The sequence below is a fragment of the Camarhynchus parvulus genome, chromosome 11 (assembly GCF_901933205.1).
Source record: "Camarhynchus parvulus chromosome 11, STF_HiC, whole genome shotgun sequence".
Taxonomy (NCBI): Eukaryota; Metazoa; Chordata; class Aves; order Passeriformes; family Thraupidae; genus Camarhynchus; species Camarhynchus parvulus.
Window position 1 is genome coordinate 10,973,096 of NC_044581.1, and position 26,404 is coordinate 10,999,499.

General features: G+C 40.2%; 1 protein-coding gene across 1 annotated transcript in view; it reads right to left on the reverse strand.

The window, feature by feature from the left end:
• CHD9 (chromodomain helicase DNA binding protein 9) overlaps window positions 1–11,881 on the reverse strand; it is an 86,439-nt gene extending 74,558 nt beyond the window's left edge. Inside the window, 3 exon segments of the mRNA XM_030956294.1 lie at window positions 2,549–2,637; window positions 4,364–4,441; window positions 11,617–11,881. The gene's annotated coding sequence lies outside the window, so the exon portion shown is untranslated.
• Window positions 11,882–26,404: the final 14,523 nt, after the last annotated feature.

Sequence of the window (26,404 nt, forward strand, 5' to 3'; positions counted from 1 at the left end):
TGATAGCCACACTTTCAAACTTTGATACATGAGGTAGCATCACTGCTTCACATGACTGATCTGTGACAGTACCAAAGATAAGAGAAATCAGTGACTTTGGTAGCCATTTTTTCTCAAAAGAAGTTGAAACCATGCCTATTCAGAAAAGTAACAGAAGCCATCTCAGAGAGAAGCTATGGACAAGTTAGCAACCACAAGGAATTAAAACAAGTCATAAAAGCATGACATAACAGAAATCCAGACTATGGGAAAAGGACACAGTCATAGTCAGGGAAGAGTTTTACATTATATACTTGCAAAGGCTTTAGTTTGGGGGATTTTTTAGGGAAGCAATGCAACCAGGCATAACAAACAAGAAGTCTGCTAGGGACTGAAGAAATCACTGTATTTGCTAAATTCTATGTAGCATGCAACAGCAGGACAGCTTTGCAGGTTGCTGTGATTTGCCCATCTATCAGCAGATGGAATACTGCATCAAAAAAGGTGCATGGTAAAACCCAGACACTCAAAAAACGGATCACTTCTGCACAATATTTAGAAATAAGACATTCCCTTACCAATATTAAAAGACAATTACACTGTCATTACTTGTCAGATTTTAACTAAAGCTTTAGCCAAGTTCAAAAAGCCGAGTTATTTAATTAACACCGAAGTTACTTCCTGCTGATGTGCCAATAGAATTGATATTCTATCAGAGATTTAAAGATCAATGTACATGTTAAATTTAAAAGGCACAGAGGGGCATATCCCAGTCATATAGAAGACTAAAAAAGAACATTTAGTAGATATCAACTCTTTTATTCCCTAGCATAAAGGACTGTCTGTACTGGAGAGCCGTGGTATCTATAGCTAAATATGGATTGAAAAGATGCATTTTCTTATTGTTATCACTAAAATTTGGATGAAACTTGGTTGGGTAGCCCAAATAAAAACCCATACATCCAATTGTGTATATATATATATTATTATTTTAGATTAAAATTACTTTTCATTTCTATGAATTTCTCATTTTGCATTTCTAACTATTTTTGAGTAATGAGCCATCCCTTTAGTAAAATCATACCCTCAACATACTGGTTTTGTTTAGAATTCTCTTTCTGCTACAGAGTTCACAGACATCATGCTAAATATTCAAAAGATCACTCAAGTACCTTGAATTTTAATTTGAAGATTATGAAGATTTGAAACACATGGGCTTAAACGAAATTCTCAGAACTGAGTTCCAGCCCATGGCTACAGTTCCAGCTCCAAGTAGGAGCAAAGAACTGGAGCACGCTGGCTTGTGTGTGCTTGTCAGACTAATCACAGCAGTCTGTTGCCATACCTACGCTGATCCTGCTTGGATCAAACACCCCATGTAACACTTTCCCTTCCTCTACTCCCCAGACATGCACAAACTCCTTTCCTCCACCTCTCCTCCTTTCATGCAAGTATACTCTGGGAAATAAATATACCAAATGTAAATAAGAAAAAAAAGGACATCAGTAGCTATTTATTTGTTAAGGTTGTTCGTGGAATTTTCAAGCAGCAAACAATACAAATGACATTTTACTTGGGAAGAAAATCCATCTTCCAATGCAATTGAAGGCAAATTTCTGCCATTCTCAACCATGTCTGCCTTCACTGTGAATGGCAGACCTTCCTTAATGAGAACAGCTTTGCTTAAGCTGAATAGAGCAAAACCAGCCCAAAGAGAAAGTAGATCACAGAACTCTGTATAAAACAACATGGCATCAAAAAGCCCCACAGCAATGCTTAGGCTACTTACTATACTTCATTAAGACATCCATGTTGACATTAATTTTTAACTCAAGGTAAATTTATGAAGCCTCAAAATAATATTTCAGCAAGCTGTACTTAATGAATGGAGAGAAGACATAGTAAATTCTGTAATGTATGAAGTAAACATAGCTTAAACTTAGCTGTTTTCTTCAGAGACCTACATAAATTAAAAATACCAGTAGTTTTTTGAAAAAATCATATTTTCTGTAGAGTCTTTTGTGGGTTTTTTTCCCCTATTGTTTTGAAGTGCAGGTGTGTGTAATACCAGAAAGTTTCTTCAGACTAAGTAAGGCTTATATTATTGACAATAAGTGTTGTTGTTTGTTTTGATTGCACAAAATTCAGACCCTTTGCTTTGGTTGCATTCCAAGTTAGAATCACTTTCTTTCCAAAACTCCAAATTCCAAAGATGTATGGCAAGATGCACAGTTAAAGCTCTTAGAACTGTATAGATATCAGAAAATGTCTCTCAAATCACAGACCAATTCTTAAATTCTTTACCTATATACCTCTGTTTCTCTGTCTGTAATACTAGGAGAATTAGTGATTTAATTAGAACATTCATCTTTAGACATATGAATTCCAAAGTTTAGTTATTAGCTTGGGTCAAAATTAAGAGCTAGCACAGGCACCTAATGAACCCTATACTGTAAAAGTTCCTGATAAACCTTTAAGACAAAACTAAGTTGCTGAAATCTTCTAAATTAAAAATATATTACAAGATAATTAAGAAAATGGACCAAGTCAAAATAAAAAATATTCTTACCCATGAATATAGAACACATCTCTTGAATGAAGAATTGAAAAACTTAGAACTGTGTTTTAAATCCAGATGGATACCTCATCATCAGAGACCTGAAAATGAAGCATGTCAAACAAGTCACACAATAACCAACTTCAGGAATGTACATTCAAGTACATTCTCCAAACTCCAAAACTCACTAGATACATTAAAGCCAAGAACACCAGAATTTATACACAATCACTAGTAGCTATGATTTTTTTAAGTGTCTGGTGAATAGGTACATGTTCATTTTGTAGGACTACTAAAAATAACCCATGTCTACAAACCCCTTAGGATGAAGGGTAGTTTGTGCCACAATACCAAAAAGTTTAGGCTAACTTTAAGAGAAGATGTAAGGACTCCAAACCAGCAACAGCAAAAAGAAAAGTTGTGAGGTTATGTTTTAAACCTGTCAGTCTGAGAAGCCCTGTACATGTCTTTTAACAGCAGTGAGCTGTTCCACTCTGACAGTGGACTTCAGTGGGAACTGACAGTGCCTTTTGGGGAGACAATACCTGCATGACAGTTTTATCCTGTTCCTTGCCTTGGCAGAAGGGAGAGGAGCTCAATTTCAAGAGGTTCTGTTTTAATCTGAAAGAGGCTTCAAAACATTACAAAGTTTAAGGGAAAATATGTATGTGGGGCTTCTAGGGCCACTGTGTAAAAGCCTCAAAGCACACAAAACTACCCTCTAACTTTGAGAGACAAAGTTTGTATATGAACTGATATTCTACACCAGTGTGTTTTTCCATTCCAAAAATATGATTATTGTGTCCAAGGCATCAAACATCCTCCAATTCCAAAACAATGATTCCTCTCTTCCTAAATACAGTTTTGTGATGCCGAAGTCTTTAACATTTTTGCAGAACTATTACTGCAGATCAAACTTTAAACTTTGTTAAAAGATAACATAGCATATAATACTGCATTGAGAAGCAGATTTTAACACAATTATTTCCTTTCCCTACATATTTGAAACAATGCTGTAACGTATATTACAGGAAGACATAAATTGGTTATAGCAGCTACCAAATCCTGCAATGTTCCAGAAAAAAAATTATCTGGTACCAATTTGGTAGATAAATTGCTACATTTATCCTCCTTCTATTATTCAGTAACTTCCCAAGACTTTTTCCAAGGTTGCTAAATAAAATGACTCTGCTCTGCCATAATAGGGACACTTCATGCAGAGAGGTATTTTTCTAAAATTCATGAAATAAGCACATACCAAACATATACCTAGGGGAAAGTTGCTAAAATACCTTTATATTTGTTTACCATTTATATGAACTGATATTAATTTTGTATCAAAACAGACAGAAAACTTACTCCAGATGTTCCCTTTTTCTATACTGGAAATCCCATCATACAAACAGAGCTCCTGTCATGCACAAGTCCTCTTCACATTCAGAAATTAGGAGTTTGAAACTATTTAACTGTCAGGTCCTCTGCAACATTTTAATCTATTTTTTTCTTTTGTTCTCAATCTCTGCTTATTTAGAAGTTCTTTGTTGGCTAAATAAAGTTAAAGCATAAAGATTTTACAATATCTATATACACAAACTGAATAGAGGCATTCAAAAATATAATATTTGAAAAAAGAAAAATTGAAAACTTGCAATCAAGTAATTCATTCTACCTGTAAGAGTTCAACAGTAAAAAAGAAACCTAATTCACCTGTAGCTACCATATAAGACAAATGCTATCTTAAGTTCTTGGCTAAAACAGCTGTGTATCCTTCCTCAAATGGATTGTTCTTGAATCCTCAAAATAAAGAGAAAAAAAGGTGTTCCTTACTCTTTAGAACAGTGTCCACTTGCTTGAACAGCTTCCAATATGGAGACAATTTTGGAATACTTAAAAGTTTGAAAAATCCTACAAGAAAAAAAACATATGTAAGTAGATGTACATTCACCAGGTCTGCAATACATTATTCTAAATGTGAAATACAAAAAATACTTCTGACAACAGAAGATTCACTAATGATTATATGACGTGCCAAAGAGAAATCCACACAAAAGGAATATACAGTTTTTATAAGGTCCAAAATGGGATCTATCTCCCCATATTCTCACATAAGCTTTATTGCATGTGAAACTTTTAAATATACATATATATGTATCTGTTACATGTGATATGTTAAAAAAATTAATCTTACTAAATTTTAAGCATTACTGTTACTAAAAAAAAAAAAAAAGCAAACAACAGTATTTTGGCTTTTTCTCTAAATACCTACAGGAGGTGCCAGAGGATGGACCAGGCTCTGCTCCTGGTGCCCAGCAATGGGCCAGAGGAAGGGGCAGGAATGATGCCCAGGGAGCTGCACCTGGACATGGGCAAGGAGTTCTCTGCTGTGCAGGGCCCGAGCACTGAACAGCCCGGCCAGAGCCTGTGGAGCCTCCCTCACAGGGAACACTCCAGAACTGTCTGGACACAGGCCTGTGCCTGTGCTCTGGGGAATTCTGCTTGAGCAGGGACACTGGACCCCGTGACCCACTTTGGTCCCTTGACCCATCCTGTGAGTCTGTGATTCTTATTTTGAACACTAAACCACAAATTTTTATACTTATTTTCTAACAGAAAACAAACAACTCACTTCAATTAGTTGAGAATAGCTACACAAATTTCTATATTTTAAAACATCATGTAAATTTTAATAAAACAGTTTAGTTTTGCACAACATCCTTGTGTGCTTTTATCTCTTCAGTCTTGGCAAATAACGTTAGAAAATTTAACAGCACCAGCTGAAGACATTATTATTTTCAACTACCTTCTTCACCTTTCTGCCAAAGGTTATTGCCCTCAAAGCACACCTGCAGAACAAAACATGTAGGTGTGCATCTGCTGCTTCAGCATATAGCCTCCCAATTTAGTTTTAACCCTTCCTCTTGTTTAACAAACCCATTAGGCTTTGCATGAAAACGGCAGAAGTGTATATATACCTTCTATTTTGTCATTTATATCTTGTGGACATTAATTGCAATAAAGGGACAATAAAAATACAGAAAATGTCAACATGTTAATCAGCTGCTATTGACAGAAATCTAGAAAGATACCAGGAGTTTGGAATATCTTATCGTAAAGAAGAAGTTGATCCCCAAGTCAGTTTATTTTAGTGAAAAGAGCTCTTAAGAAGTTCATGTGTTTGGCCACCAGACTACTGAAGGAATCCATATTAGTAACCAGTACTGCTCACACAATATTGCAATTTTGTTTCTCTAAAGTGTACCTGTGGAGATTTTCATAAATTTCAGGACTTGAATGATTTCCTTCTAATCACTTTCTTTCTAATACTGATAACAAAAACGTCCCATGTTTTGTTCTTCAGGTTTGAACTCCACTACACCCAACTTTTTTTCCTTTAAGTGTATCTGTACAAAATACAAATGTCTTTGGACAGTCTCTGTTGGAAGTTTAGTTGTCAAAAGGGAGTAACATACTCAGTGTAATGTATTTATAGTTTGCAGTTTGCTTCTGATCACTAGCAAGAGTTACACAAACTTCCTTGTAAGTTTAAAAAAAATCTTCTGGTGCTGCTGAGATTTCAGATGTAAACATTATGGGCTTTCTATTGTTTTGTTATCAATTTCAGTGTTACATCTCAAATTAGACCTACAAAATATGTTTCTGAATTCCAGTATTTTTCCTCAGGAACATATAGGCCATTTTAAGATTTAGAGAAACATTTGCATTAAAAAGCAGAAAAAAACCTTTTTATTTTCACATGTGGCCTAAACCAAGATTTCATTACAAAACATAAGAGACAGAAGACTTCAGAGCACAGCCCTCTTTCAATTCACAATCTGATAAACAATATCTTCCAATAATTCTCATGTACTATCCTGATAAGTATCTTTGTGAACTACTGCAAGTTTATAACCTGGAAGTACCAACTAGAACAATGCAAAGGATTGTGCCTGTTTTACAGATGCCTATGGATCCTGACTGATGAGTACAGACAACTGTGAAGGCTTGACATGGACAGAAATCTGCACTGGGGGAAAAAAAAGCACAATTTCAAGTCTTTCATGTAGGTGGAAGCCATAACTACAGTAGCTTTACTACAGGGTAATTGAAAACACAAATTTATTGTATTGAAGTGTCAGATTTCTGATAGCATATGGAATATCAGATGGGCATGGCATATCAGATATTCATGGCACTACACAAATGAAGTCTCTCTGAAGCTTAAAAGTTTCTTCACTAGGGTGTTAAGTATCAAATGTAATCAAACCATTTCTCTTCAAAAGCCATTTACAGAACAGATTTTGGAGGAATTCCTGAATTTTAGCGACCAGTATAAAAGAGTGAACAAACCTTTCAATACTGCTTATGCAGTACAAGGAAAGTGCCCAAGAAAACACTGCAGACGGAAACAATTTGGTAACCAGAGTTACATTTTCTAATATGACTCAGATAAAGAACAAAGTCAAAATTACTATTTGTCTCCAGAAAAAGGATGGGAACATTTTTCCATCTTCTTGCAAATTCTAATTCTTGATTTAAGATTAAAACAAAAATATATCACTTACAAAGAGAAAGATGCACGTACACTGCCAGCCTAAAGACATTAATATTTGGCAGCACCTGGATAATCTGCATGAATGAAGTTGAACATTTCAACACATCTGCTCACTGACAGATGCCATATCTTACCAGAATTTCTGCTGAATTCTGACTTTTAAAAAAATGCTTCCTACCTTGTAACATTTTTCTTGCAGCTTAGAAAGTGAATGTAATGTAGAGTCAGCACTGCAAGTGGAACTTGGATCCAAGGTGCTTCCAAAAGTAGCCTTTTACTTCCTCACTAGAACTCACTCCAAGAGCATACATCTGAATTCTGTTACATATACATTTTAAAAGTACTCCTAAGGTCCTCGTGTTTCTGAAGTCAAGACAAATCTTCATTACCCACACTGTTAAAAAATTTTAGAATTGATCTGCAAGTTTTCAACACTGCAGTTACTTAAAAACATAGTCATTGTAAACCACATTATGCTTTTCTCCTGTAACACTTGTAGGAAAAAATACTGCTTAAAAACTGTAACTTATGTAAATAAGAAAGTTGTGCATTCAGCTGACTCTCACATTTACGATCTGGTCAGATTAAATATGGGAATCTTGCTGCTCCTTCAGCCAAAGCAAAAGCTGCAAATACTTTTCAGTTACTGTTTCACCAGCAAAATAATCACTTCTTATCAAGACAATTTCTTTTGCTGAAGGAGAAAGAGAATACTTCAACAATATAATCATGTTAACTATCAATTCTTGAAGGTTTGACTACATACACAGCTGGTTTCTCCATCACCCATTCCCATGTACTTGGATACTCCACCTTCCTGAGGCTCCACTTCTGACTGCAGGAAGAGCACTGGGAACTAGAATGGGAGCCCAAGTAAGTGTGAGATTTCAAAGTCTTCATTCAGCTCACAGCTCCATGGATTGATAGAGCCAAGGCCATTAAATAGACAACTCTTAGACAGGTGGATGGAAGAATATAAAGTATTGACAAAATTAGGGTTAGGAAAGAAACTGGGTGTGATGGGCTACCAGACTTCAGTTAAACACAGCAATGTTTCAGCTGGATGATTTATAAACACAAGTACCAAGCATTTCTGAGAATTCAGTACATCTATAATGGTGGAAACAAAGAGAATGAATTCCTATTCATCCTATTCAGTGCTGAATAGGATATGCCATTTGAGTCCGTCCTAAATTGCATGAAAATTATCAAAGAAATGCTCTTTGGGCACTTCCTTCTACAAGACTGATACAGAAGAAAAAAAATGCACTGTAAGGAATCTGAACCTATAAAACATGTAATTGTCCAGCTTACCCGTACTTTTAAAGTGTCTGAAGGTATACACAGACCATAAATATAGGGAATATTTTTATTGTAAGATACATTAAAAAACCCCTTAAAACTAACCTATAAACCAAATGAGAACAAATATGCACTTACTTACTTCACAGGTTTCAAAATAAGGCAATTTTAAAGCAGCAGGTCAATCTTTTGGGTTTAATCTGCCTGCATCATTAACTTTTCTCACTCATAAAAGCAAACAAATTAAAATTGTCTGGTTTAGGGTCTCTATAGTCTCTCAGTAGTGGTTCATGTCATACATCTTTTAGATAACACCACTAAGAATACTTTTTAAAAACCACACTCCACTTTCATCATCATTTTAGCATAACTGAATTCTTGGACAAATCTTCAGGAGCATTTAGCATAAGCAGCTCATGAGAAATGAGAATGTGCTGAGACTCCTCAAAATTCCTGAAGAACTCTTCAACTTCAAATTCCACTTCTTTTTACAGTAAAAATGATAACCTTACTCTGAGTGGCATGAATTAGTATGGCTTCACCATGAAAAGCAGCATAAAGTTGTATAAACAGAACAATTTGGTTAAATACAAATAAGCAAGTTAGCACAAAGTAAACCAGCACAGATGAACTGTAACTCCTTAGGTGCCAGTCCTTGTCATCTTATAAATGCAAAGGAAATTGATGCAGCTTACTCACTACCAGGAAAAGAAAAAAGCTCCTTCACATTTACTTTAAGGCAAGAGAGTCCACAATGGCCCTTAACCACAGAGCTGCTGATAACTGAAGTTCACATCCTACCTTGCTTCCCACCAACTTCTCCATGAGCCTGTGAGTTATGGGCAAAGGGCCTGGCACACTGATCCCTGAATTGGTTAACATTCACAAACATGTTTATTAAATTTTGCTCTTTGGTTTACACAATCTGGGCATTGAAGTCCATGGCACATTGGAAGCCTCATCTGACAGATGTGGGAAGAATGAAAAAGTCATTATTAATTACAGGTGTAAGGTGTTGAGGCTGTCTAGAAACCAGTAAACCAAAAAGCTATTAATTTCTACTCTTTCTTTAACAGTTCACAAAGTCTAAGATAGGAATAATTGTTGATTTTAAAAAAATTACTTTGTGAAATAACAAAAAGTTGATCTGTGCAACAACAAACTAAAATTCAGAGATAGGATAAAAATTCAGATTTTGCTCAAAAATGAGCAAAATATATTAATATATTTTAATATTTTATAAAATACATTCATATTATGCCTTGAATTATAAACACATGTATAACTGCACACAAATGATTACACGTAAAACAAGGTGGAATAATTATTTTTACCTCACACCTGCCAACTGGGAACTTGATGGCGTCGAATGATCCAGGTTTAAAAACAGTTGCAGTGAGCTTTCAGGAGGAGCCTAGTTCTCCTGAGAGAGGAGAGTTACTTTTTAAGGCTACTTCTTAAAAGTCCCAAAAAATACACAAGAGAACTAGAAACCTATCTAGTCAGACAAATGGTTACTTTGTCCCCCATGAGCAGGGATTGTAACACTGAAGGGTCCTGCTCTCTTCTACATAATGGAGGGGAGACAGAGCTGTATTTTCTCCCACTGATGAAGTTAAATGGCTTTCATAACTGAAGGAAGTTCTCAGCTGCTAAAGATTCAAGGCACTTATGATACAACAGTGAGAAGAGCAAACCATCTCCTACAAACTGAAAGTGTGTGCATCAAGTTTGTTGTCAAAGCTATCCAGCCAAAATGAGAGAATTCAGAATCCGTTCCAGATGATTTTTATCCCTGTTCACAAAAAACTTGTGTGCAAAGAAGAAATGAAGAGGTTTTAACCTTTCAGTATGTTAAGCCTCAGTGGGAAATGTGACAATCTCTCCACTTCACTGGAATAAAGATGCATGCCACCTATCCACCCAGTGCCATGTACCAACAGCACTGAGCTGGCCTCGAAATCCTCTCCTTGTCATCCCTGGAGGAGGTCAGCTTGCAGCCCCTTCCTGGAAATCACCAGTCTATAAATTCTAACCCTGCACTTTGACAGCCAAATCCCTTTTTAAGTCTCCACCCATGCAGTGGGAACCTGTGGCCATGCACCACCAGCTCTCCTCAGCCCAGAAATCTTGCAGCCCAGAAGGACAGCAGACGGCATGCCCATCTCCATCTCTCCCAGACACACCTCACCCACTGCCAGCCCTCCCCTGTCACCTTCCTTTCCCCTGCTCCCCGTGGTCAATCCACGCCAAGGGGCTGCCAAACTCAGCTCCTCTTTTTCTTACTGCTTCTCTTGCCCTGGGAAATTATTTTAATTCCTCCCTCTACCCACCTCTATTCTCTTGTGCGGTAAGAAGCCAGGTCTGCCATGCCCACTGTTCTGCCTGGGAGGCTCTGCATTCCTTCCCTGCCTTGCACTCCCTTCCTAAACGACACAAGGTGGCCGAGGATATTTTTACCTTCTCTACCTTCATCCACCCAACCCTTTTCTCCCACTGCCACCTCCTCGGTGGGGGAGAGGGACATGCAGCCTTTTCCTCTGACTTCTCTAAGGAGACCAGCCCTCTTCCCTTCGCCCTGCCATCTTCTTACCTGTAAGAGAGCAGGACGTCCAGGCTCTCCCCCACCCTGAGACCCCGGGAAGGCCCCAATTCCTCCCCTCAAACTTCACCCTCACCCCCGGCCACCCCTGGGCGCCGTAGCGGGGCCGCGGGTGGCGGGGCCCGCATCCCTGGGCGCCCCCGCCGTCTCCATCCTGCCCGCTCCACCCGCGCCGCCCCCGGGAAAAGCCTCGCCCGGCCGCCGCCCCCCTTCCTCCTCCTCCTCCCACCTCCGCCGGCGAGGTGCGAGGGGCCGGCGCGGAGCTCCGCGCCCGGCGGTGGCGGCGAGGGGCGGAAGCGGGCGGGGGCGGCGGCAGGAGAGCCCGGGTGCCGAGCAGGCCGCGTCGCGCCGACCCCGGCGGCAGCAGGGGCGGGCAGGGCCGGCGGGGCCGCCCGGTGTCTCCGGCACCTGGAGCGTGGCCTGCCCGTCCCTCCGCACGTACTCACCGCCCGGTTCGCCATTACGGAGCCGCCGCCGCTGCCCGGCAGGAGGCGGCGATGCCCCACGCCTGTGACAGCTCCGCGCCGGGGGCGGCCGCGGGCGGGCGCGACGGCTTCCCCTCCCCCGCGGGGATTCCCCCGTGTCCCCCCCGGGAGCCGGCGGGCGAGGGCGGCACTCACTCACCGTGCGGTGTCGCAGGCCGGCGGGCGGTGCGGGCGGCGCTCGGCGCTGTCCCCGCGCCTCTCCCCGCTCCTCCCCGCGGGCGCTGCGCGGGAGGGGCCCCGCGCGGGGGGGGCGCAGGGCGGGGGGCGAAGTTTCACTCGCTCCGCGCCGCGACCCCAGCGGCCCCAGCGAACCCGCGGGGACGGGCTGGGGGGCGCATTTGCATATTTGTCACCCCCGCGCTGATTGGCCGCCCGCGCGGGGGCCGCCGCCGCGCGCTGACACGGCGGCTCGGGAGGGAGGGAGCGGCGTGAGGGGAGGAAGAGGCGGGCGGAGCGGGGACGGGGCGCGGGAAGGGGCGTGCGCGGGGCGGGGATGCGCGGGGGGCGGAGAGGGGACCCGGGAGCGTGCGAGTTTCCTTCCCGAGACACCTTCGCCCTCCCGCCGCAGCCCCCGCGGGAGGGGCAGCCCTGGCGGGGCGGGCGCGGGCGGCGCGGAGCCGGCGGAGCGGGGCGTGCGGCGGGCTGGGCACATCCAATATGGCCCCTGCGCCGGGAGAAGCCAATCCCGGGCGCGGTTACTCCGGAGGCTCCGGCGGAGGCCGGGCCGGGATGCGGGGCAGGCCCCGGGCGGCGGCGGGGGCGGGGGGAGCGGGGATTTTCCCTGGGAAAGGGAAACTTGGCGCTCCGGCGCGTTTTGGCGAGGCGCTCACGCAGCCGCCCTGGGCGCCCCGGCCGTGCCTCCGTGGGAGCGCGGCCGGCAGCGGGAATGCCGCCTTGGCTCCGGGAAACCACGGGGACGCGTTTGACACCGGCGCTGGGGATGGTGCTCGCCAACCGAGGCTCTCTCTCCCTCCCTCCCTCTCTCTCTCTCTCCAGGCAGAGCCCGTGGGCTGGCAGTTCAGTTCGTCTGACGCAGCGGTGGCATCACCAGGTCTTCCATTGAAAGCCAAGGGCTTGCAGGGAGAGCAAAGGGAATTCCCACCTGGTAAAGGCAAAGGTGCATGCCAGGCAGGACGAGTGTAGCCTCAGGTACACGCATCAAGCCACTTTGGAATACATTTCTTGAACACACTAACCGGGCACATACATTCCAACAAAGTTAATTGTAAGCCTTTTCTTTTACATAATATTTTTTCAAGCTTATTAAGATGAAGTACATTAAAACACAGGTATTGATTTCAAAATCAAAGTTTAGAGGTACCCATTGCCAGAGACCCTTCAGTGTTATCTGAAATAACTTTTCTTTTTTTTTTGAAGTGTCAAGCTACAAAGCTGTTACAGGACTAGTTTCCGTGTGGCAGGACAGCAGAGCAAAAAGCTTGAGGAGAGAGTTTCTAGCACAGCTGAAGTGAGAAATCTTTTTGGGTCTTGCCTACAGCTTTATCTACTGTGGCAAATAAGTAGAGAAAAAAAAAAAAAAAAAAACCACTTTAGTTGAACAGTTACATAACTCTTCTGAGTTGACCTAAAGACTAAATTAAGAATTCCAGGAATACAAGAAAATTCCCAGTCAGAATTACATACACTTGGATATTGTGCCTGTGAGGACTACAGGCACAGGGGCAATCAGAAATCTCACCCTGAGTTTTCCAGTCTTTGCTGGCAGGGAATGAGGGATATACTTCTGATGTTCTCCAACCTGTTGCTTCTATGGTTAAGATATTATTTAAGGCACATTTTGTGATGATTTTAAGTATCAGATTTATTGTGTATCTTATATGCTTAGTTATATATTATAATTCATTAATTACAGAATTTCTAAATAGTTTCCCTACTGGGATTCAGTAGCTGCAAGCATAAGGTAGGGTCTTACTCAGCATTAGTTTAGAAGACAAGCCTTTAAGCAAGCTACTTCAATGTTTTAGCTTTACAATCTTTCTCCCTGTCTCTCAATTCCTTAATCACAAAAACTTCAATCTTTCTCTCAGACTATTCAGAAGACTATTGTTAATATTTACACTAAACTTTCTGTGTTTGCTCTCTTCTTTAGCCAGCCCCATAGACTTTTTCTTTCTAATTTCCCCTTTTCTCATTAGCAATTAAAAAAATTTTTAAAAATAAATATAGCTGTTGTGCTTTTGTTTGGTTGGGTTTTTTAATCCTAATGGGTTCTAAATCAAAACTTTCATTTCTCTGCTCCTCTAGCCTCCATAAAGAGATAAGTACATACTTCAATGGAAAAAAGTTGGCCTTCACCTTTTTATTAGAATTAGCCAGCCAGTGGTAGTACTTCCTTAATAAAGCTATCAGCAGCAGTGAAACACTGTGAAGGGCTCTCAGCTCTGGAGAGTGTGAATGGCAGTGTCATACGCTGAGAGCACAAGCTTGGAATCATAAATCACATGAATGACCAAAAATAGGATCATGTGACTGGTTATTCTGCTGCTCAAAAGGACATTGAAACTCACGAGCACTTAATGTTTAGATGAATCCTTTTAGAATTTAGAAAGCAAAGATGTTACATAAATAAATATACAGAATTAAATAGTTGTTTTTGTTTTAGGCCTCATTTTCTTAAACATGTCTGTGTCACATCACTTTCGGAGATAGCTTTTACACAGTGTTAGTTTTTATTTCCATCAAAACTTCTGATATTTTACATCACCACCCTGAAATCCTATTGTTTCAAGCAATCATAATTTTAGCAGGTTTTATACATTTATGGTATCTTTATTTTCTCAGCAGCACTGCTTCACAAGGTAATTATATTGTCTTGGTCACAGTGTATTGGTCACTCTTTTGACATGTTGGGTTTGGTAAGAGTGAAAGAATACTTTGCCCTCCACTCTTTATTTTTTTAATACATTTCTTCAGATGTTTCATGTACCACAGATTCAGAGCACATGCATTTTTTAATTTTCTTAGTTCCCACAGAACTATAGTGATTTATTCTGCCCTTGGATTTACCACGTGTCTTGTAACTCATTGTTGCCTCTAGAGGGAGAGGTCCTCTGTACTCAAAACAAGGACACTCATCCTTTATCCTTCTGTAAGCATGGAATAAAATTTTGCAAGAAAAACTCTAACAGAGGAAACCAATTGCTGTACTTTCCTGTACTTTGGTTATCCATGGAAGTCGTTGCAGAGGTGTTGAGGTCAGGGCTCAAGTGACCCATTGAATCATTTAGGTAAGAAATGACCTCTGTGGTCATTGAATCCAACTGTTGCCCCAGCACTGCCAAGCCCACCACCAGCCCATGTTCCTCAGTGCCACATCTGTATCCCTTAAATCTCTCCAGGAATGGTGACTCCATCACTTCACTGGGCAGTCTGTTCCAATCCTTTACAACACTCTCAGTTAACAAACTGTTCCCAATCTCTGATCTAAACCTTCTCTGGAACAACTTGAGGCCATTTCCTCTTGTCCTATCCCTTGTTACTGAGGAGAAGAAACCTCCCCCCACCTGGCTACAACCTACAGGTAGCTGGAGAGAGCAATCAAGTTCTCATTTAACTGACTGTGCTGCTGAGACTCTGCTGTTGCCACAGTGACTGCTTTGATCCTTCTCCAGTAGGCACCCTGTGTGCCTTGGGAAAGCAGAGAGCAGTGAGTGCACAGATTGCTGTGTTGGAGCAGCTCTCCCTGTCTTTGCTGATGTGCTCCGAAAGCCTGATTGGGGTCTGGGATGCAGCTGAAGACCTGCAGTGCCACACAAAACAAGCCCTTGCTGAGATGTTCAGCTGCTCAGTGTGTGCCTCTGCAACCTGCAGCATGAACAGGGAACAGAACACTTTCTCCAGGTAGCTTCTGGAGCTGTTAACAATGCTGCAATGTGAGGGGCTCTGCTCACATCGTTTTGCCTGTGAATACATTCAAAGTCACATGTTCCCATAAGGTTCAAATAGGGAGCTCTTCTTGTTTCGTTGCACTGTCATGTGGCAGTTTGTGGGTTTGTGTGAGCTGGAATGAACACTGGAACTCCTGCAGGGAGCAGCTATGCTGTGCACCTGCACATCTGAAACACTGCAGATGCAAAGGAAGTACCCAGAAGCAGATGGTTTCTCTCATGTCCTAGCAGAGGCAGATGTAAACCAGGGTATCATTATAAATCTTTTTAGATTAGGACAAAATTTAATTTTTTCACAGTGCTTGAGAACAATTGCATCCAAGGATATATGGATCAGAAGGAGAAGCTGGAATTCTGCATATAAACCTTTCCAAATGTGATAAACAACTACAAATAAAGATCTGGATGCTAATTAAATATACAAATAATCTGCTTTATAAAATGGAAAGCAGCTAGAATGTTCTACTTTTACTATGTCCTAAAAGTTTACCTGGCAGCTGGATACTAGTGATGTAAATTGAGTAAACCTGCAGTTAAGGCATCAAAATGCTGGTTTCTGAAGCTATTTTCATTGCTATTTCCTCAAACACCTACATCTGTGTCTGCTTACCACAATGATAGCCACAAGTACATTGTTAATTAATGAAACCCTAATGATAGTACAGAAATCTGTCATGAAATAGTAGGCATGAAAGGAGAACATTTTAAAACTGAGCTTACTGGAATGTTATTTTTCTACCACACCATGTTTTTCATTAAGAAACTTTAGGGTAACTCCTGGCAATTTTAGGGTAACTCCTCCCAATTTTAGCACTGCTAGGAGTGCTAAAATTCGTGAGGCTGAGGTCAGTTTGTGTATCTAGGCACTCTGAGATTTGTGAGTTGGGGTTTAAAGTGCAGTCTGTAAAGATCACATTCAAAGAAGAAGGGAGATACAGGACCTCCTCTAGACTCTTGTGTTAGGAAGAAAATAGCTAATTAAGCCCAGCTGAAGGCTTTGATGACCACGTGGAGCTCACGTCACCTGATTCTCGCTGGTCTCTATAAGGCAGCACTGAGGCCTCACTGCAGATTTTATAGAGTGGTTTTAGTATGGGGAAGTTTTCAGGAGAGAAAGACATCAATTATAGCTGTGGAAATGTGCTTTTTTGCTGTTTCTACAGTTTGTGAGAGGGAAAATCTGCTGATGTCTTTACAAGCAGTTCAATGGGTGCAGGTATGGGTGTTCACATCTGTTCACTAAGTCTCTGCTAACTTCAAGCAGCAGGTTCATTGCAGAACCCGGCCAGCCTGGCTCCTGAAACAAGCTGGGTCTGCACAAGCCTCAACTTCTAAACTTCAGGGTAAAATGACAAGCTTGATGGGGAAATATGGGGTAGGTGGTTTGGGAAGGCTGTACAGCTTCCAAGTGCCTCAGCCAATGGGAAAAGGAAGAGAGCACCATGTGGCCAGGAGTTTAGGATAAAAGGAGGGTGCACCCTCTAAAACCTCGAGAGAGAAAACCGTGCAGGTGTGTGCCCCAGTAGACTCTCTCCCTTTAGCTGAATAAAGATGCAGGACTCCTCTGTCTCCATTGTGGACGCTGGCTTGTCATGATGTGATTTTTGCATACAAAAGCCTCAAGTAAAAGTTTGGCAAAGAGTAAGGAAAATCAATGTATTATCCAATTCCGAATACTAGATCATGCAACACTTCAGAATAGTTGAATAGTGCAGGGTGCACAGTTTGTGGTGATTGGGATGGGGCTGGGCTGAGCCTCATCCCCAATGAGCTGCAGCTGTGAGCAGCAGGTGAGCAGCACTGACAGCAATGAGCCATGGAGTGCCCAGGGGCACTGAGCAACCACCAAAGGGAGCAGAGGGCACACAGGGGCAGGGCATGAACAGTGAGGGGCACACAGGTGCAGTGCATTAACATGAGGGGCACACAGGTGTGGTGCATTAACATGAGGGTATAAAAGGTCAGGCTAAAGAACAAGAAGAGCAGACGCTTACAGCCTTCTTAAGTGGTGTGATGTTTTTCTGCATGGGTTGAAGCTTTCTGGAATTGTTTGCTGATACTCTGTTTATTGTGACTGTCTCAACTGTGACATATGCTGCGACAAAGAGGAGGTTTAGAAACTCTCCAGGGAGTCTGGATGTACAAAATAGAGGTAAGTTATTACTTTGTCAGTTGCTTATTGTACTGCGGTAGGGAGGGAATCCTCCTTAAGGAAAAACTATTTAGATAGTTGAGAGTAATTGTAAACCATAAACAATAGACTTTGAGAGCTTGTACCTGTAGCTCTACTAAACTTTTTGAGGTTATAGCTTGGGGACTGCTTTCAGTCAGTCCATAGCTAGCTGTAAAACTAGGCAACATTGAATCCCTTAAATTTGAGGGAAAATGTAGAACTCCTCTTGGTTATTAGAGTCATTTAAGCACCTGTGAAAATTGAGCTGGAGATACTGTCTTACTTAAAACGGGTATCCATATATCAGTTGTGAGCTGCATATGAAATAAATCCCTAAAACGTTATGTTTTAGTTCAGTACTTGTGTGTGACGGCGAGGCCGAGCAATGACCGTGCCCGGTGCGCCCAACCCACCCGTTTTTCCTCCGCGCAGAAAGGTCCTGCTGCCCTCCTGTGGTCCTGCCCGGTGGCACGGGTTTGTTCTGAAGCTGCTGGAGCATTAATTTTCTTTTAAAGCTGAATTTTCAGCTGCCTGTAAAATGCCAGATGCCTTTATTCTGTATAAAAGAGCTAGTTACAGGATATGGAATGTTCTTCTGTGGTAAAATTACCTTTGTGGATGACAGGACAGCAGTGGATGTCACTTATCCCAGCTTTTGTAAAGCTTTTCATCTCATGTCCAGTATTCATCTGTCCAAGTTACGATTTCATGCTCTGAATGGGTAAGTAATCAGATAAATGGAAAAACGGATGAATAGGCATGGGAGAGTGTTTAATACTGTGTACAAATGCTGGTAACAGAAAAAATACCCCAGGGATCCATACTGAGGCTAGTTCTGTTTAACAGCTTTATTGGCTGCTTAGAGAGGTTTGCAGGTGACAAGAATAGGGGGTAAGACTAGGTGACATGCTGGATGACAAAGCTGCCACTCAGATCTAGACAAGCCTGGCAGGGATGTGCTTTACTCAAGCTTTTTTCTGATATCTGAACCTACTCTAGGAATCTGGTCTCTCCTGTGGTATCTTGAACATATGGAGAGTTTTTTTTAATAAGTCTGAACAATGTAATATGTCCAGCCATCTAGTTGAGTCTTTGGAAAAACATGGGTTATAATTTGTTGCTTTATAAAATTTGTGGTGAAACTACAAACCCATGATGAAGTCTCTTGTCTGTGTTGGCTTCAATAAGTAAACCTCAAATTTCCACTGAGGTAATAGCTAAGTAATCATGAAACTGAAAATGAGTTCATGAGTTCAATTCTTTTATAATTCTCTACTGTTAACTGAGACTAAAACTCACCTGGCAAATTTGAAAAAAAAAATTCTTTTTTTGGTGTCAGCAATACCAATCATTTCCAAAGTGAACTTTCTTCTCTTTGCTTTTAACTGAATACGTGCAGATGAAAGATTGTAGTTCAGCACTTGTGTAAAAGAAAATTGTTGCTGTAAACTTGATCAGTACCATGCAGCTTGTGAAAAAGGTTGTCTTGTGAGTTTCTGAGGTAGAATAGGGTAACTGCTAATGTTACTGAGTTCTGTAAATGGTGAAGCTGAGCACTTGATTACTGCAGCACATATGTTTTAATTTGCATCTTCTTCCCTAAACCAGGAATCTCACTGATCTATGCAGTGCATCTCCAGAGTGGCTCTGTGGGACTGCTGTGCAGGGTTTGCAGCGGGATACTGATTGTAAGACTTCTGAACCTAGGAAGTTCTATGTGCGTGTGCCCCAAAGTCTCTTCTCCTGAGAACTGCTTCGAGGTGAACTCTGTAGGATTCAGCAGTCTTTTGTGCTGAATCTAAAGTGCTTTGGGCAATCCTGAGTACTGTAAGAGCCACACAAACAGGCTGTGGCTGTTCTGCCCATCTGCAGGACTAATGCTGTCCAAGAGGGAGAGAAGGCACAACAGAGATGTGTGAGATGTGTCTGTCTGCCAGGGATTTTAGGAAGCCACAGGAGAGAGGTTTTGTTTGTTGGTGTCCTGTGCTAATTTGGACATATCTGACTAAATTCAGTTGAAATAGTTCTTTGAATCTGGGCCTAAACAAATGAAGTTCCTCTGGACCTTGACTCTCGGGGCTGAAGTCAAATATTTAACATCTGCTTACAAGTGATTAGTTAATACAGTAAGATGAACTTTTGAAGAGGTGCAAATGTTCTGACTTGCATTTCTTGTTCAGCTTCCCTTCTGTAAAAGTTCTTTACAAGTCACAAACTAGAAGAATATGGTGAAATGAAACTTAAAGGCCTTTATAATTGTTGCCTGTGGAAACATCACTGAAGCAGTAATGTGCAGCCTAAGTGTGTATCTAGTGGTTGTCTGCTCAATGACTGAGGATTACTGCATACAGTAAACTAGATCTGTGCAAAGGAAATGAGAAATTTGAACCTTAACAAAACATTGCCTGGGAGATAACACACCACCACTTTTTAGAAAATTAATTCTAATGTGATTCCTGGGCAACAGAATCAATGTGAGGCACTGTTTCTGTGTTACTTGTTTAGTTTTCTGTTGCTGCTTTAAACTTTAGTAACTCTTCAGTTATTTGTGACTGATCTTATATTTTCTAATGCTTTGGGATACTAAAATTGGCCTTAGTAATAGACTTGACTTAGCTGCTGACTTAGTGAACTTCTGTTCGTCAAAAAAATGAGATCTTAAACATTTGTTCTACCTAACTAGGTATTAAAAACCTGTACGGACTTTTATCACAATCATCTGATGGCTCCCCACAGACACATAGAAATTAGGATTGCATTTTGGCTATACTGGTTTTGATTGCTTAGCTGCTTTATTGCTTTTGCTTTCCCTACTAGTCACTGTTTTCCTTTTGTTTTAAAGTTCCTCTAATAGTTACTCTTCCCTCCAGTCTTTGTCAGTTGACTTATTTAATGCCTAAGTTGGAAGGCTACTTGAATTGTGGATGTGTGCACATGCATGGGGTTTTGTGGTTTGGTGTTTTTTTGTTTTTTGGTGGTTTTCTTTTAATGTTTTTATGTTGTTGGTTTGGTGGTTTTTTAATTTTGTTGAGTTCTCTGGGTTTTTTTGGTTTGGGTTTTTTTTTCCCCCAGTAGCACTTAATAAGAATGTGCCTCTTGATTATGGCTCTGAAGAAACTGATTTTTGGCTTCCCCTATTTGGAAGTTAGGAACAAAGAAATAACCTAAATTCTACTGAACTTAATAAAAAGGAAAATACTTGTCTTTTGCTTTTTTCTATGAGCCTCTTTTATCAATTTCAGAACAGTTAGATGGAGCAGGTGTGTGTATGTGTATATATAAAGTGTATATGTACAGTGCCATGCCTTCAGAAGAGACAGCTTGTGCAAGTTCTTCCAATCTGCAAAAATGAGATTTGACTGCTCACAAGAGGGCACTGCAGCTCTACTTTTGTGCATGTTATTTTGAGCCATGAGAAAAACAAATAATATTGATATTTTCCAGTGTAATTTTAAAACTAAGCTCCAACCAGTATAGATTGCCAGTTTGGTTTTTTGTTTTTTTTGTTTTTTCTTTTTTTTCTTAAAGCAGAAATTAAGGCACTGGAAGTATTACAGAAATTCGAGTTGGGAGCTTTGAATGGAATGTCCCTTTCTCAGCTTCAGGGTCAGAGTGTTGTATCTGGTGATGACTGAGTGAGACAAGTAAGATAAAGAAAGCTGTGATCTTGTTCACAAAAAAAGAGGGAAGACTGTCTGACCATAATGAACTAATTTATTTACTTATCAAAGCCTTAAGTGTCATTAGACAGCTCAGTAGGCAAGTCATCATGAGAGGAGAATTCACTTAGTAAAGATTAATTATAGCCTCCAGCATATCAAGTTTATTATGTCCAATAAGTATGTCAAACAGCTGGAGGAACATGTTTGTCTTTACACTTGATAGCATTCTCTTGCCTCAAGGTCTGACTCCTGGAAGAATAATTAGTTGATGTGGGTGAATTGTTTCTAATTCTGCAAACTGGTTTTTGGTGTGTATTTAAATCTGTGCTTTGAGTAAAACATTACTAAGTATTGGATTGGATGCCAAAGTTGCGAATACATAATTCTGATAGTGCATGGACTGTAAAGCACTGTGGAGTTGTGTTTCTTTTTTTTTTTTTTTCTTGGCATTTAATCTATGCATTTATTGTATTTAAGAATAATTGTTGAATAATTTTTGTTTTAGGCTGTTTTTTCTCAGAGGAAGTATGGAAGACTCAAAAACTCAAAAATTGTTGGGCTTTTAGTGTCTACCTGCTGAAGAAATTCTTATAACAATCTCACTTTACAATTTTCCATAATGGCTCTTTCTCTTCTGATATTACTTCTCATTAAATGGCATTGACACTCACAAACTTGGTGATGTAAAAGTCTCTGTCACTAAATAAACAAGGCAAGTTTGGAGCCACATTGCAAATAGCTGAAGGGTCCATAAAAAGCCATGGAAAGAAGTCTGTACTTGTATGTAATTTATTATATGCTTTTGAAAAGCACATATACTATAGGATTATGAAGGGGGTGCATGGAGCTGATAAAAGCTACAGGAAACACCCAAATGTACAATGAGAAAAAAAGATTATTGCAAGAAATGAGTAAGAAATGGTGTAAGGTGTTTCAGTAGAGTAAGGAAAGCTTCTGATAACAGAATGAATTTAGGATCTCCAGGACAAGATTTAGCTAAAAAATTTAAAGTTTATTTTTATACAGTGCTCTGAAAGTGATGTCAAAAAGGGAGATAATTTTTGTTTTAAACAATAAAAACTTCAGATTGGTGAGAGGTAGGTGCAATTTTGAGCAGACATGGTGCAGTTTTGAAACAGAGGGAGAGCAAGAATTCTTAAATGGGAATGTCTAGGTAAGCAACAAAAACCCCAGGTCAGTCTTTCTTTGAAACAAGTGATAAGCTCTGATTTGAAAGTAAGTGATTAGATACTCTTATAAAAGTAAAGCTTTAGACTGCAGTAAACCTGCACTGGCTTTTCATCTGTGTTTCTCCTTGTTTTGCCCTGCAGTTTCTAATTCCTGAGGTACTGAGTCAGGCTGTTGTTACTGTCTGTCCTATCTTGCTGGAATGTGTAGAACTTTTATTCTCTCTTGTCAGAGTGGGATTCTTGTGAGACTTATAACATGTATTAAGTGGAGGGGTTTTGTCTAGTCTTCAAGAGAATGATTGATGAAGTGTGAGCTGACCAAGTGTGTGCATGCATAGCAAACAATGTCACCAATTAGGTAGCATCTTTGTTTGGCAAATAGACAAAAGCTTAGAATCTCAGGATCTTTATCATATTTTATATTTTAGGCTTGCTATTTCTTTCTCCCTCACCTGGCAAATGGCAGAAATTTGGCATTTAACAGTTCAGTGCAGCAGATCTTTTACTGATATTGAAAAAGCATGCACACAAATCTTAGAGCAACCACTCTCAAGTATTCTAAAAGCTTAGTTCTTAAACTTAGTTCAGTGGAATTTTCAAGCTCTGTAACATATTCACTTCTTGTTTTTTCTTTCAGCCAGCCAAACACAGATTGTGTTTTTAAAGAGAGAACAGATTGTCATGGTTCCTTCTCCTTAGTGTACAGAAACACAGGCATATTTGACAGCAGCAGAACAGCACATTAGGGTGGAGGCACAAAGATAGCTTGAGAGAACACTCATCAGTATATGCTTTTTTATTCTTATGAGTTAATAAATAGCAAATAGACATTCCTTTAAGAGCATACTGCTAAATTAATCCTTTCATTTACTAATGAAAAATAATTAGGAAATGGTACCTTTTCCTATTGCTATTTGGAACTTAAAAAATACATACTTGACGTGAATTTCATGAAAAAATCTTTTAAGATTACTTTGCTGAGGTAGACAGACAACTCCTTAGAGAAGCATAATATAAATGGAGACTATTGGAAGTCTTGTTTAGCCATTCAAATAAAATCTGACAGCTACAGGGATGACAGCATATACTTTATGTGCCATTGGAAAATTTAACACTGCCTTTGTGTTTTCATGAAAATGCAGAGCACAGTAGTGGAGAAGGAAGTAATATATTAAGTACACCCCAAATTTAAGTATCTTGTGTACCTGCAAAGTAATTAGTTTCTTCTTCCTGCCTGGAAATGTTTGACCAGTGGATCTGGCTGCTGGCTATCAAACTCTGGTCACTAGGAGGTAACACACGTAAAAGCATTAGCTGAATGCTTGGCAGAAAGTGAATCTCCAGAATATGTCAATGGGCCTTGTCATCAGTGTGCAGTGCTGAGTAAACATTGTCACTGGTGCAGAGGACAGCTCTTATTTCATGTCATGGAAACCTTTTTTAGATGTGCTAAGCAAACAGTGAGCATATCCTCTTGCTGTGGGAAGATGTGGCTGTTTGTGATACAAAATCTTTCCATGCAAGGGTTCAAACTGAAGATTGCTGGATTTTCTATAGGAAGTTGAGTCTTCCTGCTCAAAACCAGTTGTTGGTCTAATATCTTACTGTGTACTGTAGTCATAGCATGAAATCAATAATGTGCTCCTGTATGATTCATTGAAGTACCTGGAATGTTTAAACACTGTATTTGGCTTTCCAATAGACCTGTATTTTTAGAGGTCACTTCTGCAAAACCTTCTACTTTGTTACCTGTGGTAATGAGGAAAAACTCTTTCAGTTTAGCTGTTTGATTAGTTGGTGAAGAGGCTTGCTATCTATATTAGACAATTTAGTTTGAACATGTATTTTTTTATCTTTTTAGTTACTGTTAGTGCCAAAGCAATTCCATGTTTTAGCTAGGTATGATAAATGCTAGACTGAGGACCTTGTATGTGGGTGAATTCACCTCTTTATAAAAAAAGACTCTGGGAAAATGTTTCTATGCTACTTGAATAAATGTGTACTTCTTTAATGAAGAAATAGGAAGAAGTCTTTAGAAATCTCCAAGTTTGTGTAAATTTTTCACTGTAAAAAATATACAATTGATTAGAAAAAATTCCTGTGAGAAGTTGGGATGAAGATAGATCTAGAGAAAGCATGCACAGGGTAATATAAGTAATTTTATGGCCATTTGAAATGGAGTCTGGCTAAAGCTATGAAGAGTTCTAGAAGAGCTGTGCTAGGGCAATTGTGAATGCTCAGATTCATGTGCTTATATGACTTCTTCTGCTGGTCTCCTGCTTCTTGCAACTTTTATCAGTCTATCCTAAGTAAATTGGGACCCAAACCCCTTTGTTCTCTCTTGTCTTTACGGTAAAATTACTCCATTAGGTTCAAGGTGTTGTTTGTACAATTATCACTTCATCATTTAAATTATAATTTGTTCAAGTGTTGGATGCACTTTAAAAATTGTGCTGGAAAATTCCTTTTAAGAGTTTGGAATGTTTCTTCAATTACTGGCTTGAATATCTGTAATTTATGCAGCTGACTCTTCATGGCTAACTAGCTCAGCAGTCACTGTGCCTCGGCTTCCTCAAACCCTGGAACTCCTCTCCTGGGCTAATCTGCCATGCTTGTGGCCTGCATGGTTTAGAAGTGCATTTGACTTTCATCTTTAGACTTTGCATGGAACTTGCTGCAAAAGGTTTGAGAGAAGGTTTCTTCTGGTTTTAGGGGAGATAGATGAAAGCTTGTCCATTCAAACTGGGAGAAGCACAGTCAAACTGAGGCTGCTTTGTAAATGGGGTCTACTAGGCAGCCTTGAAATATTTGAGGTGATGGACTAGTTATGAGATTAATTACATGATCTCCCTTGCTGTCAGGAGAAATAAAGGGTACAAAACCACTTAATTAGAACAGGACAATATAATGAATAATGTGTTTCAGTGCAGACTTTTTTCTTCTGCTTTCACCATGCTTCTGTAGAAGTACTTGGCAAGTAACAATCTGTCTAATAAGTAGACAAAGGAAAGAAGTTGTCTTTTAGTTCATTTACAAAAACTGTCTTAGTTAATTTGTTAAAAATTAGTGAAGTGGCCTACTGCATGGTTAAATTTGGAATACTTTCTCATTTCTCTGGCTGTTATGTACTTCCAGGTTTGAAAATGAAATATAGGATGGAAAAAAACCTAGTATTGTTGCTTGGGAACAGTAACTTTGTGCAATTGAAAATACTTGTTGCTGTTGGAGTTTGTAGCTCATCAGTACCTGGACTATTGCCCAGATGCTAAACCAGTGTGTAGCCAGACTGGAGTAGACAGAGGTCAGAAGCTTAGAGAATGGGCTATAAGTACAATCAATAATAGCTTAAGCCATTTTCAAATGCTCATATAGAAAGAGCTTCTGCATTTATTTTCAGTGGCCAATAATACAAACAAGCCATTAGTACTTCAGTTGAATGATTTCCTAATGTGAAGCAATCTGCTTTGAAATTTTTTGATATTTTCAGGGATCTAATGAAGAGCCTTACAGAAAAAACAACAACAACATGATCTTTCAACAGAATGAGGGAAGTAAATGTGTTAAATAGATATTTGAAAGAAATGCCTGACCCTGAAGGCTGGCAAACATGGTTGCAATAGTGGGCAAACATAAAACTGAACTGAAAACAGAATGATGTAATTAAAGATATCTCTTACCTTTAAATATTTAAGACTGTGTCATCTCTGAGCATGTCTTATATTTAACCTAAGATACTGTGATTAATCCTGAAAAATCAGAGTCATCAGGTGTGGCTCTTGTGGCTATCACAGACTGTATAATATTGCACCATCAACATAGTATTCAGCTACCATCTAGTGGAGGATTTGAGACAGTGTTCTGAAAATACAGACCAGTAAAAACTCCAGAATAATTAATACTTGTACAGGTATTGCAATTTGGGGAAATGCTGAGGTTTTTGTCAGACTGTATTCCTTACAAGTCAGACCATATTGGCTATTAAAGCCAACCTGAG